A 12,458-nucleotide genomic window follows, 5' to 3' on the forward strand; every position below is an offset into this window, starting at 1 on the left:
GCTGACTCTATGAATCTGGAGCAAAGTGAGGACCAGTCTGGGATGGAGAGGCAGACCTCAGAGATACTAACATACAATTAAGGTTGAACTAATAGGACTAGCTCACATCTCCAAGGAAGAGTATGTAGAGTAAGAAGAGGGAAAGACCACAATGGAGACCTGAGGAACCCTTGAAGTCTGGAAAGACATGGTGATTAAAAAAATAGGGAGCAAGGAACAGGGGCACGGATCTTGGTATCTGTATTCTGAATGCATACTATATTATCATTATTTGTTATAAAGATCTCCTTTATATTAAATATCTCAGCAGTAAGAACTTTTGTCTTGTTTATCTTTGGGTTTTCTTTAGCACCCTGCAGATGTTTAATTGAGAAGAGAGAGGGCAGAAGAAGGAGAGGGTAGAGAGGGCAGAAGAAGGAGAGGGTAGAAGTAGAAAAGAAGGAAGAAATGGAAGAGATGGAGTGAAACTAGGAAGACAGGAAGGAGAAAACCAGCCAAAGGGGTAATATTTCCATACAGACTCCCTGTCCAACCTGCTTGTTATAAACAGAACTGTGGTGACTCTAAACCAAAAGAAGCAGAGCAAGAAGCTTGGATATAGAATATTTCAATGCATATCCATTACTGCTTAGGAAACTCAAGGTCAACTCTAAGAAATCAGCCTCCAGAACAGAGTCCTATTTCCATTCAGAGTACCCAATGCTTCTACATGTACATGAACTATTTTAGTGGTAACATCAGTGAAGTCAAACCTTCTGAAGTGAAAACATCTTCACTGGTTCTTTAGGCTTCTGAAAGGAAAAGCAATAAAATAGATCTTAGGAACTGAACTGGCTCCATACTAAAAAGAAGGCACAAAAGACTTAATAAGCAGCAAGATAAATGTGTGTTTACAATTTTCCACTTATAGTGGCTTGCAGGAGATAAGACTGTGAGGTGGCAAAAACGAGAGCAAAAAGGTGTTGGTTCAGAAGACATTCAGACTGCCCTGTTGGTGGATTCTGCACGATGGCAAATGATAGCTCTCCAAATGGTTGTGATCTGCATCATCTAAAAACTCCTACTTATTTTTTCCCAGCCAAAGTTTATCTCCACTTGACTTTGTAGGTCCTTGAAGCTAATAAATTATAGAACTACTTGCCCAGAAAAATATTTTTTATGGAAAGAATCTATTGTAATCTAGAGGAAACACTCATTGTCTGAATTCCAACAAACCTGTTCCATGATATGTTTGAGTTCTCACACTCTGCCCAAAACCAAGACATGTACCATGAATAGAAACAGTTTAAGGCACTTGATCCAAGACTCACACTGTATTACAAATTCAGTTCTCTAATTGGATGGTTGGGTGAGGGACAGGGAGGTTCAGAAAAATCTTTTTTATCTGGCCATACTTGGAACTCTTTGTTTAGTCTGAAGAAATCCAAATCATACAGCTCTTAAGATTCTGTACTTTTTCACTTTGCCTTTGTGTATGCTGCATGCACCAAAAAACTGTCAAAGTACAAAACTCATTTCTAGAACAACTTAGAGCCAGCCCACACCAAACAATCATTTAAAGTATTGTGTTGCTTTTCTGTAGTTCCTTCGGAGCACAACATTAATTTTCTGAGTACTTACAGGAATTTCCTTAACAACTCAGTCAGATAACACTTGCCCCCATTTTCCAAATGAAAAACTATTTTGAAAAATGACATAGCATAACCTATTCTTTTTGGGGGGTCCTCAATACCTATCCAGTTTTCCCCTCCCCTTACCTTCCTGTTGCTTCCCTCCCAAGAGAAGCATGAAACGCCAACCATTTCTTTACAGCATGCATACATACACATACACAAGCATAGATACCCACTGTGTTGAATACATTTATTTTCTAATTCTTGATACTCTGGCATTCGGGGTGCTGATCTTAGAAAGACTGTCCCTCCCAGGACTAATTCCTAGAGATAACACATTACTTCCCTGGGAGTGAAGCCTTTGATGAATAAACCAACCAATCAAAGTTTACACTCCCAACCATTTCCTTCATCAAATTCTCAAACACTGAGCCAATAATTGTCTTGTCTTAAAATATCCCAGGGCCAGGTACCAGACAACTGGGAACCACCCCTAATGCCCCAAACCCACCCGAATTATATAAATTATCTAATCCGAAACTTGGGGTATCTTTCCTGCCTCACCCATTTCTTCCCACAAAAATCCCAGTAAAGGTTCAGAGCCCTCTCTGGCTCCTGATTAATTCTGTTGTTTCCCTATATGGCTATGCATGGCTGGTATGCTATCCCTTATGTTTCCAGGGATCTGTGAGTATAAAATTCATCCTCTGTAACAATCATTTCTGGGTCTATGTGTCTTACCATACCTGATAAGAACAAATCGTGGGTGCATTTTTAACATATCCACATTCTGAGAAACCCAATAACCTAAGTGCTTTAGAATTCACTCACTTTCACTAGGTCCCCTAAAAATAGAGGGACAAGGATGAAAAATTCTAGTTCAAGGTTCTAATCACTAGGGAAGAAAGCATCCTCTAAGTACTATATCAAATTTCATTCTATCTAACTGCAAATGAGAGTTCTTACTTTAAGTGCCAGGCCTATGAACCCAATTGTATTTTTATGAATTTGTTTATATAATGTGTATATACACGTGTACTGTGAGCTTCCCAAGGCCAAGCATAATAACTCACACTTTTTTGCTTCTCCTACCACAGGGAAGGATCACACTACATAAATAGTATTTTTTTCCTTTTAGCTTGTTTTTTCTTTTTTCTTTTTTTTTTAATTTTTTAATTTTTTATTTTTTATTATAAACATGTATTTTTATCCCCAGGGGTACAGGTCTGTGAATCGCCAGGTTTACACACTTCACAGCACTCACCAAAGCACATACCCTCCCCAATGTCCATAACCCCACCCCCCTTCTCCCAACCCCCCTCCCCCCAGCAACCCTCAGTTTGTTTTGTAAAATTAAGAGTCACTTATGGTTTGTCTCCCTCCCAATCCCATCTTGTTTCATTTATTCTTCTCCTACCCACTTAAGCCCCCATGTTGCATCACCACTTCCTCATATCAGGGAGATCATATGATAGTTGTCTTTCTCTGCTTGACTTATTTCGCTAAGCATGATACGCTCTAGTTCCATCCATGTTGTCGCAAATGGCAACATTTCATTTCTTTTGATGGCTGCATAGTATTCCATTGTGTATATATACCACATCTTCTTGATCCATTCATCTGTTGATGGACATCTAGGTTCTTTCCATAGTTTGGTTATTGTGGACATTGCTGCTATAAACATTCGGGTGCACGTGCCCCTTTGGATCACTACGTTTGTATCTTTAGGGTAAATACCCAGTAGTGCAATTGCTGGGTCATAGGGCAGTTCTATTTTCAACATTTTGAGGAATCTCCATGCTGTTTTCCAGAGTGGCTGCACCAGCTTGCATTCCCACCAACAGTGTAGGAGGGTTCCCCTTTCTCCGCATCCTCGCCAGCATCTGTCATTTCCTGACTTGTTGATTTTAGCCATTCTGACTGGTGTGAGGTGATATCTCATTGTGGTTTTGATTTGTATTTCCCTGATGCCGAGTGATATGGAGCACTTTTTCATGTGTCTGTTGGCCATCTGGATGTCTTCTTTGCAGAAATGTCTGTTCATGTCCTCTGCCCATTTCTTGATTGGATTATTTATTCTTTGGGTGTTGAGTTTGCTAAGTTCTTTATAGATTCTGGACACTAGTCCTTTATCTGATATGTCATTTGCAAATATCTTCTCCCATTCTGTGGGTTGTCTTTTGATTTTGTTAACTGTTTCCTTTGCTGTGCAACAGCTTTTGATCTTGATGAAATCCCAATAGTTCATTTTTGCCCTTGCTTCCCTTGCCTTTGGCGATGTTCCTAGGAAGATGTTGCTGCGGCTGAGGTCGAAGAGGTTGCTGCCTGTGTTCTCCTCAAGGATTTTGATGGATTCCTTTCACACATTGAGGTCCTTCATCCATTTTGAGTCTATTTTTGTGTGTGGTGTAAGGAAATGGTCCAATTTCATTTTTCTGCATGTGGCTATAAATAGTATTTTTTAGTGATTAATACACTGAAGTTACAGTTTGGACCAAGTTGTGGATCTGTTACTTACTACCTTAAGCAAGAAGTTAACTCATGGCTCAATTTCCTCAATTATAAAATGGATATAATGATATGGCATACCTCATACAATTAAATTAATAATATATGTAATGAACTTGGCAAAATTCCTAGAATACAGAAAGCCTTCGATAGGGATATCTGGGTGGCTTAGTCAGTTAAGCATCCAACTCTTTTTTTTTTTTTTTTAATTTTTTAAATTTATTTGACAGACAAAGATCACAAGTAGGTAGAGAGGCAGGCCGAGAGGGGGGAGAAAGCAGGTTCCCTGCTGAACAGAGAGCCCAATGTGGGGCTCTATCCCCGGACCCTGGGATCATGACCTGAGTGTAAGGCAGAGGTTTTAACCCACTGAGCCACCCAGGCACCCCAAGCATCCAATCCTTGCCTTTGGCTCAGGTCATGATCTCAGAGTCGTAAGATCAAGCCCTACATCAGTCTCCCCACTAGGTGTGGAGCCTGCTTAAGATACCCTTTCTCCCACTACCCCTCCCCCACCACTGGCATACGAGCACTCTCTATCTCTAAAATAAAATTAAAATTAAAAATTAAAAAAGAAAAGCTTTTGATATATATTTTCTAATATCATTATTGTGGTGGGTACTTCAGAAGCACAGGTTAACTAGCATTTAAGACAAAATCTCTTCTTAACATGGTCATATTGTTTACACCTACCTATCAGTTTAATTAAGAAAAAATGGAACAGAAAGAATATTTATTAAGCATGTTTTGTAAGCCAGACACTGAACTAGACCTTTTGCTTTATTTATTTCATCTAATCCTCATACAAACACTATGAAGTAATATCATATCTGCCTTATAAATGAGGTAACTAAAGCTCAGAGAGACCATTCTCTTCAAGAGTAGCAGTGTAAGGATTTGGAAAAAGAAAAAATAATCTGTCTAATTCCGAAGCCCACTGGTCCTTGTTGCTCCCAAGTTGAACTGTAATCCAACATCGTAGGAAAGTTTAATTATCAGGGGAGCTCCTGGGAATTGGAAGAGAGCAGAGATAATATCGTGATATGCTCCTTAGCAGAGAAAATATCCAGGTTGCCCCTTTGTAAACAAAAAACATGGGAGTAGAGATACAAGCACTGAGAGGAAATATGAAAAGACAGAAGTAGATGAAACAAGAACTGGAAAAATCTATAAAAAGAAGTAGGAAAAAATTATAGTATCACAAAAATGAAGTTTACATTAAATGCAGCAATAAGGAGAGTAAACACTGACACAGATATAGTAAAACACATGGAAGATGTGGTTAGAAAACTGAATAAAATAAAATGGAAGTAAACAAATGGTTAAAAAAAAAGTTCAGAGAAGAGGATGATAAATATGGAAGAAAGTAAGAAAACATGAATAGTAGTGACATTCCTGAAGAAGAAAACCCAGATAATAGATCAGTAAAATATTTCAAGATATAGTTCAAAATGACTTCTACTCACTATCTCAGGTAGCCCCAGGGCAAGTTAGTTCTTGCAGGGGAATTTTGCCACTCTCTATAGAGTTAGATCAAATTGAGCTCTTCTTCAAATGTAGTTCTATCAGCCAATCCCAGGACTACAACGTTTTGGTTAATAAAATTGAGTTCTCAGGTATAAGCTATATATTTTTTCCAAAAGAAAGAAAGATTTATCAAATTAAAATTAAAAGATACATCTCATCCCTAGGAAAAAATATCAGAACAATTATTCAACTTAAAAGATGAAAAAGAATCCTTTTACTATCCTGAAAAAAAAATATCAAGTCACTTAGGGTTAAAAAAATCAGTGCTAGAAAACAGTAAAGCAATGCCAACAAAGTCCACAAGAAAGGAAAGTGTGACCCAAGAATTTTAATATCCACCAATACACATGTAAAAACAATGGGTAAACACTTCTGAAAATGCAAGAGTTCAGGGGCTATAGTTTCTTTTTTACCTAAGGAGAATAACTACAACAAATATGGGTATTTATTTATACAACAGAAGGTAAATGTTATATAACCTCGGAAGGTATATGTGATAAAATTAATAACATTTTTAAAGTAAAGGAGAAGGAAAGGTGTATGATGACTTCAGTACAACTGTGTTTGGCTTTAATACAGTCAGAATTAAAGACCCCAACCACAAATCCAAGGGGTGGGACCCTGGAAGCCAGGACACAAGGGGAAAGTTGTAACTGTTTCCGGAAAAGACCTCAGCCCTCACAAAGAAAACTGGTTGGAGGGTCTCATGAAGGAACACTAAGGAACTTTGAACAGTGTCCTAGGAGAGTATCAGTGTTTGGACATCTGCTGTCTTAGGACAGATTACTGAGAAGCAGACCCTAAAATGAGGGCTCATGTACAAGTAAGTGGTTTATTAAGGAAGTGCACTGGGAGAATCTGGCAAGAGGGGAGGGGTAGATAGGAAAGGGAAAGAGAAGAAGTCAAGGAAGGATGCAATCTTCAGCATAGTCTCAGCCTCATGCTGATCTTAAAGGGAACCCTGGAGCATAAATTATATCTCAAGGGTTTGTCCCCTCTTGTAGCAAGGGATTAACAATTCTTTTGTTCCCCTATTCCAGTCACTCACTGGCTGTGAGAGAAAGAAGGAAGACATAAACTGGAACACATAGACCTCTACACTCCTGGAGGATGAGGCTATAGAAGCCCAAGGGTATTCCTATAAAGAAAGTTGCAGAGGCAATTAGCCTAGCCCTCTAATCCTGGAGGAGCAGAGAAGATAGGGTACGTGTAGAAGAGCAGCAGAAGAGAAGGCTGGGAAATGTGGGAAGGCAGGCTAAGCCCCAAAGCCTGTCTGAGCCAGAGCCAAGTCCCAGTTAGATAAGGGGAGACATTTCCATTGGGAAGAGAGAATGATGTTTTGTTGTCATTGTTGTTGTTTTGTTTTGTTTTGCAGGGGGAGGAGGAGTTGAAGCATATATATTTTTTTATTTTTTTTAAATTTGTATTTATTTTATTAATTTCTTTTCAGTGTTGCAGAATTCATTGTTTATGCACTACACCCAGTGCTCCATGATGTTTTGATTCTATATGAATCTACACTCCTTAAATGAAAGTGAGACTATCTATTAATACCTGAAAGTGACTAAAAAAACTAAGGGATGTACCACAGAGTTTCATCCAGGGGCAGGCTAGGAAACAAGAGAGTAAATTTCAAGAGTTGGTGATAAGCAGAAATAGAGCTACTTGTTCATACCCTCCAACTCCAATGCATTCAACAAACTGCTTACACATGTGTGCTACATATCCCATATAAATTTTTGCTTTTAATCACATAGTTTAGCTCTGGAAAACACATAATAAATCCATAATAGCAGGTGCCCCTGGGGAAGGGATCGTGTGACTTTGATGCAGTCAGTAATCTATTTAAAAAATAAAATCATTTAAATTCAAAATCTTTTAACTAATAAGGAAAACAAGCAGACAAAATCAAATGGAAAAGTAAGCTGGAGCCAGGTATAAGTTAGTTTGTAAAATGTATAGCACAGGATGTCTGGGGGGCTCAGTCAGTTAAGCGTCTGCCTTTAGCTCAGGCCATGATCACAGGGTCCTGGGATTGAGTCTGGCATCCAGCTCCCTCCTCTGCGGGGAGTCTGCTTCTCCTTCTGCCTCTGAATCTCTCTCTTTCTGTGTGTCTCTCATGAATTTAAAAAAAAAAATCTTAAAAAAAAATAAATAAAATATATAGCACAATCTCATCAATTTGCTATGAAGGCAAGTTTGGCCCCATGTCCTTGGCTACCAGTATGAAGAAAGGAATTCCACGATTCCCAGCACCCATCAGAGGAAAACAAACCATTTGTTAGGGAAAATACTGTTTCTCCTACAACCATGATTAGAATTAAATTTCTCCTATGGGTCTTCTCTTCTGGTTCCTATAAAGAAGTCAACATTTTCACTAACTTCATTATTCTAAACAGGGGCAAACTTCCTAGAGTTGCCAATCTACAATGTTAGTTATTATTAGTAATAAGAACTAAAGGTGATATGAACTAGGGATCATTACTTCATAGGTGAAGTAATGAAATCACAGCAGTCATTTGGGTTTAGTAGGAGGGATGGAAAGAAAATTAAGGGTCTACAGCACTGAATCATTAGGCTAATGCCTGAAAACCACTTAATCTCCTGAGTCAGATGCAACCAACTATGTACAAAGGATTAAATTTCACTAAGTGTTCATCTTCAGATAATATTTGAACTTTGAGTTCTGCCCACTACACAATAAATGAATAGTATTCCTACACAGAACATTCACCTAGGTCTCCTCACTGCAACCCAAAGTAAATGTGAATCACCTACCACTACGCATCTATTAGAATGGATAGAATTACAAAGTCTGACCATGCCAAGTGTTGGCGAGGGTGTGGAGGAACTGGAACTCTCATACACTGCTGGTGAGACTATAAAATGAAGCAATCACTTCAGAAAACAGTTTGACAGTTTCTTTAAAAAATTATACATGCACTAACCATAGGATCTAGCCATTCTATTCCTAAGTATTTGGCCAAGAAAAGGGGAAACTATGTCCATACTAGACTTACATACAATCAGTAACAGCTTTGTAATAGTCAAAAAAAATGGGAGCAACCCAAACATCAAATCAGCAGGTGAATGGATAAAATGTGGTAGTACCATGGAGTACTAATCAACAATAAGAAGAAGGAACTAGTAATACAAGTAATATCAGTGATTGAGTGGATCTTATGGGCCAGGAACTTTACACTATTTGATTTTAGCCTCATGGGGACCCTATAAGTTAAGTACTACTCTCTTGAGTTGAGAAAACTGAAGCTTAGGGAAGTAAGCAACTTGTCTGGGCTCATACAGCTGAACACAGACCAAGCCAGTCTGACTGAAAGTCTTCACACACACTTTACTCAGCAAAGAGTGCTTTTGGTTCCTTCAACCCATCAACCTCTTCCAGGTGAAGCTGTACATCCAGGAGACGGTCTCCAAAAACAAGAAGGGGTTCAGAGTTTGGGCAGAGGTTAACTGTAAAGGAGGAAGAAAATTTTTCTTTTTTACAGATAATGCCCCAAAGGACTCACCCTTTCTTATCACTCAGCTCCAAATCCTCAGGTGTTAATCTTGATGTGTCAGGTCTGGGGACCCTTTGGAGTGTTCCCCAGAGAGGCTGCCCTTCCGTCTCAAGACACAGGTCCATACAAGCAGCAGCTCCACCTGGGCACCTATTACTGAAGCAAGCAGCAATTTGATATTCTCTTACTGTTTACTTCGGTCTTAATTACAGGGTGGGGGAAAGAGCACCTAAAGTTTGCCAAAAACTTCAGGGATTTTTTTTTTAAGTTCCTTCCTTTCTTTCCAGTTGTTCAACTCTGTTGGAAAAGGCAAAAGGAATGCTTTCAGAACTGAGTTTGCTGCTGAGTTGCCAGGGTTTAGAGATCTCTGCAAAGGTCATTGTTTCTGTAAAGGTCATTGTCTTTTCATGAAAACCCCGGCAAAGCATGCCAATGCAGGAAAACCACGAGCTTGCCAAATGTTCAGTGTCGCAGTCACCTGCTCTTCCTGCCCTAGGAAGGATGTGGATGATCTCTGGAGTAAAGGCATCAGATTGGTTTTGTTCCTTTCTTGCTCTTAAATCAGCTGCAAAATGCATGAACAAAGCACGCACAGTACAATTCTCAGAGCCCTATGCAGCCTCCTCATCAAGCACCAGCAGCTGCTGGGTGTAGCACAGACCAAGATAAGCAATATGACATTCGTGGCCATTCTACACTGCTTCCTGAGTGTAGATCATTGTGCTTTCAACGGAATTTCTGGCGTTTCAAGCCTTGAAGAATACCCCACCAGTGAAAATATAGAATGAGGGTGAGCTCTGGGAAGGGGGTCCTGCATGGAGTGGGGGGGTGTACAGCAGGAGTTGCAGGCAGAATCAAGAAACCCAATCACGAGTTACTTGCTCTTTGGAAAAGCAGCTCTGTTAACAAGAGAATTAGGGCAGGATGATTTTGGCAAGCCTCATGTTATGTTAGCTGCACAAACTTTTCCTTTCCTCTTATGCAGCCTCTTAATAATTGGGTGGGAGCTTCTTTTCACATTTGACAAAGAGGCGATTCCTGTCAGATGTTTTTCAGAGGGGTTCCACCTTAGGTTTGCCAAGCATACACAATTCCAGATGCAAGTCTCAGTCTATTTAGTTTGAGAAGATTCAACTTTGCAGCTTCCTTGCCATTGGCAGGGTTTTCACTCTCTTCCTTTTCTCACAGTTTTCTCACGTTACTTTAAGGGAATCTTACCCTTATCTGCCCACCAGGTCTTCGTGAAAAATACAAGGCAGTGAACAAAACAGTCAGAGTGTTACCAGGGGCAGTTGGCATCTAGCTGGAAGCTGCCAAACCATATGAACATGTCCTAATTAGAGACATTTCCTTCCCCCCACTGGGTGCCTCTAATTTACCTCTCTATAGGCAGATATTAATTTTCATACCCATGGTGGGGCTTGATGGAGGAAATTACTTCAACTACTTCCTTTCCATCTTCCTGCCTATTCCAATAGCCTCTTTGTCTCCTTCCCTTCCTCCCACAGCTCTGCCTCAGCCACCCATCAGCAACAAATACAAATATAGCTCTCAATGGTATTCCTGCAACTAAAAGACAGATCTCCATAAACAGTCTGCACAGACCCCCATTCCAACCCCTGCACACAGGCCACTACCCCTAGGGTTAAGGTAGGTATTGACTATTTCCGGGCTATGGTGGAGAAATTGCTCCCATATTCATCATGCAAAAGAAAAAAAAAAAGTAAAAGAAAAAATATTTAAAAAATCCTCTCCAAGGAAAACCCAAAAGTCTCCACTCCAAAACTGCTAGAACTTATACAGGAATTCAGTAAAGTGTCAGGATATAAAATCAATGCACAGAAATCAGTTGCATTTCTCTACACCAACAGCAAGACAGAAGAAAGAGATATTAAGGAGTCAATCCCATTTACAATTGCACCCAAAACCATAAGATACCTAGGAATAAACCTAACCAAAGAGACACAGAATCTATACTCAGAAAACTATAAAGTACTCATGAAAGAAATTGAGGAAGACACAAAGAAATGGAAAAATGTTCCATGCTCCTGGATTGGAAGAATAAATATTGTGAAAATGTCTATGCTACCTAAAGCAATCTACACATTTAATGCAATTCCTATCAAAGTACCATCCATCTTTTTCAAAGAAATGGAACAAATAATGCTAAAATTTATATGGAACCAGAAAAGACCTCGAATAGCCAAAGGGATATTGAAAAAGAAAGCCAACGTTGGTGGCATCACAATTCCGGACTTCAAGCTCTATTACAAAGCTGTCATCATCAAGACAGCATGGTACTGGCACAAAAACAGACACATAGATCAATGGAACAGAATAGAGAGCCCAGAAATAGACCCTCAAATCTATGGTCAACTAATCTTCGACAAAGCAGGAAAGAATGTCCAATGGAAAAAAGACAGCCTCTTCAATAAATGGTGCTGGGAAAATTGGACAGCCACATGCAGAAAAATGAAATTGGACCATTTCCTTACACCACACACAAAAATAGACTCAAAATGGATGAAGGACCTCAATGTGCGAAAGGAATCCATCAAAATCCTTGAGGAGAACACAGGCAGCAACCTCTTCGACCTCTGCCGCAGCAACATCTTCCTAGGAACAACGCAAAAGGCAAGGGAAGCAAAGGAAAAAATGAACTATTGGGATTTCATCAAGATCAAAAGCTTTTGCACAGCAAAGGAAACAGTTAACAAAATCAAAAGACAACCCACAGAATGGGAGAAGATATTTGCAAACGACATATCAGATAAAGGACTAGTGTCCAGAATCTATAAAGAACTTAGCAAACTCAACACCCAAAGAATAAATAATCCAATCAAGAAATGGGCAGAGGACATGAACAGACATTTCTGCAAAGAAGACATCCAGATGGCCAACAGACACATGAAAAAGTGCTCCATATCACTCGGCATCAGGGAAATACAAATCAAAACCACAATGAGATATCACCTCACACCAGTCAGAATGGCTAAAATCAACAAGTCAGGAAATGACAGATGCTGGCGAGGATGCGGAGAAAGGGGAACCCTCCTACACTGTTGGTGGGAATGCAAGCTGGTGCAGCCACTCTGGAAAACAGCATGGAGGTTCCTCAAAATGTTGAAAATAGAACTGCCCTATGACCCAGCAATTGCACTATTGGGTATTTATCCTAAAGATACAAATGTAGTGATCCAAAGGGGCACATGCACCCGAATGTTTATAGCAGCAATGTCTACAATAGCCAAACTATGGAAAGAACCTAGATGTCCATCAACAGATGAATGGA

At 39.6% G+C, this 12,458-nt stretch overlaps 1 protein-coding gene across 1 annotated transcript in view; it reads right to left on the bottom strand.

The window, feature by feature from the left end:
• The window catches only part of ANKRD55 (ankyrin repeat domain 55), a 402,288-nt gene extending 392,971 nt beyond the window's left edge, over positions 1-9,317 (bottom strand). Inside the window, exon 1 of the mRNA XM_059175015.1 lies at positions 9,176-9,317. The gene's annotated coding sequence lies outside the window, so the exon portion shown is untranslated. The remainder of the gene's footprint in view (positions 1-9,175) is intronic.
• Between the last annotated feature and the right edge of the window lie 3,141 nt (positions 9,318-12,458).

Source organism: Mustela lutreola, chromosome 5 (genome assembly GCF_030435805.1).
Source record: "Mustela lutreola isolate mMusLut2 chromosome 5, mMusLut2.pri, whole genome shotgun sequence".
NCBI lineage: Eukaryota > Metazoa > Chordata > Mammalia > Carnivora > Mustelidae > Mustela > Mustela lutreola.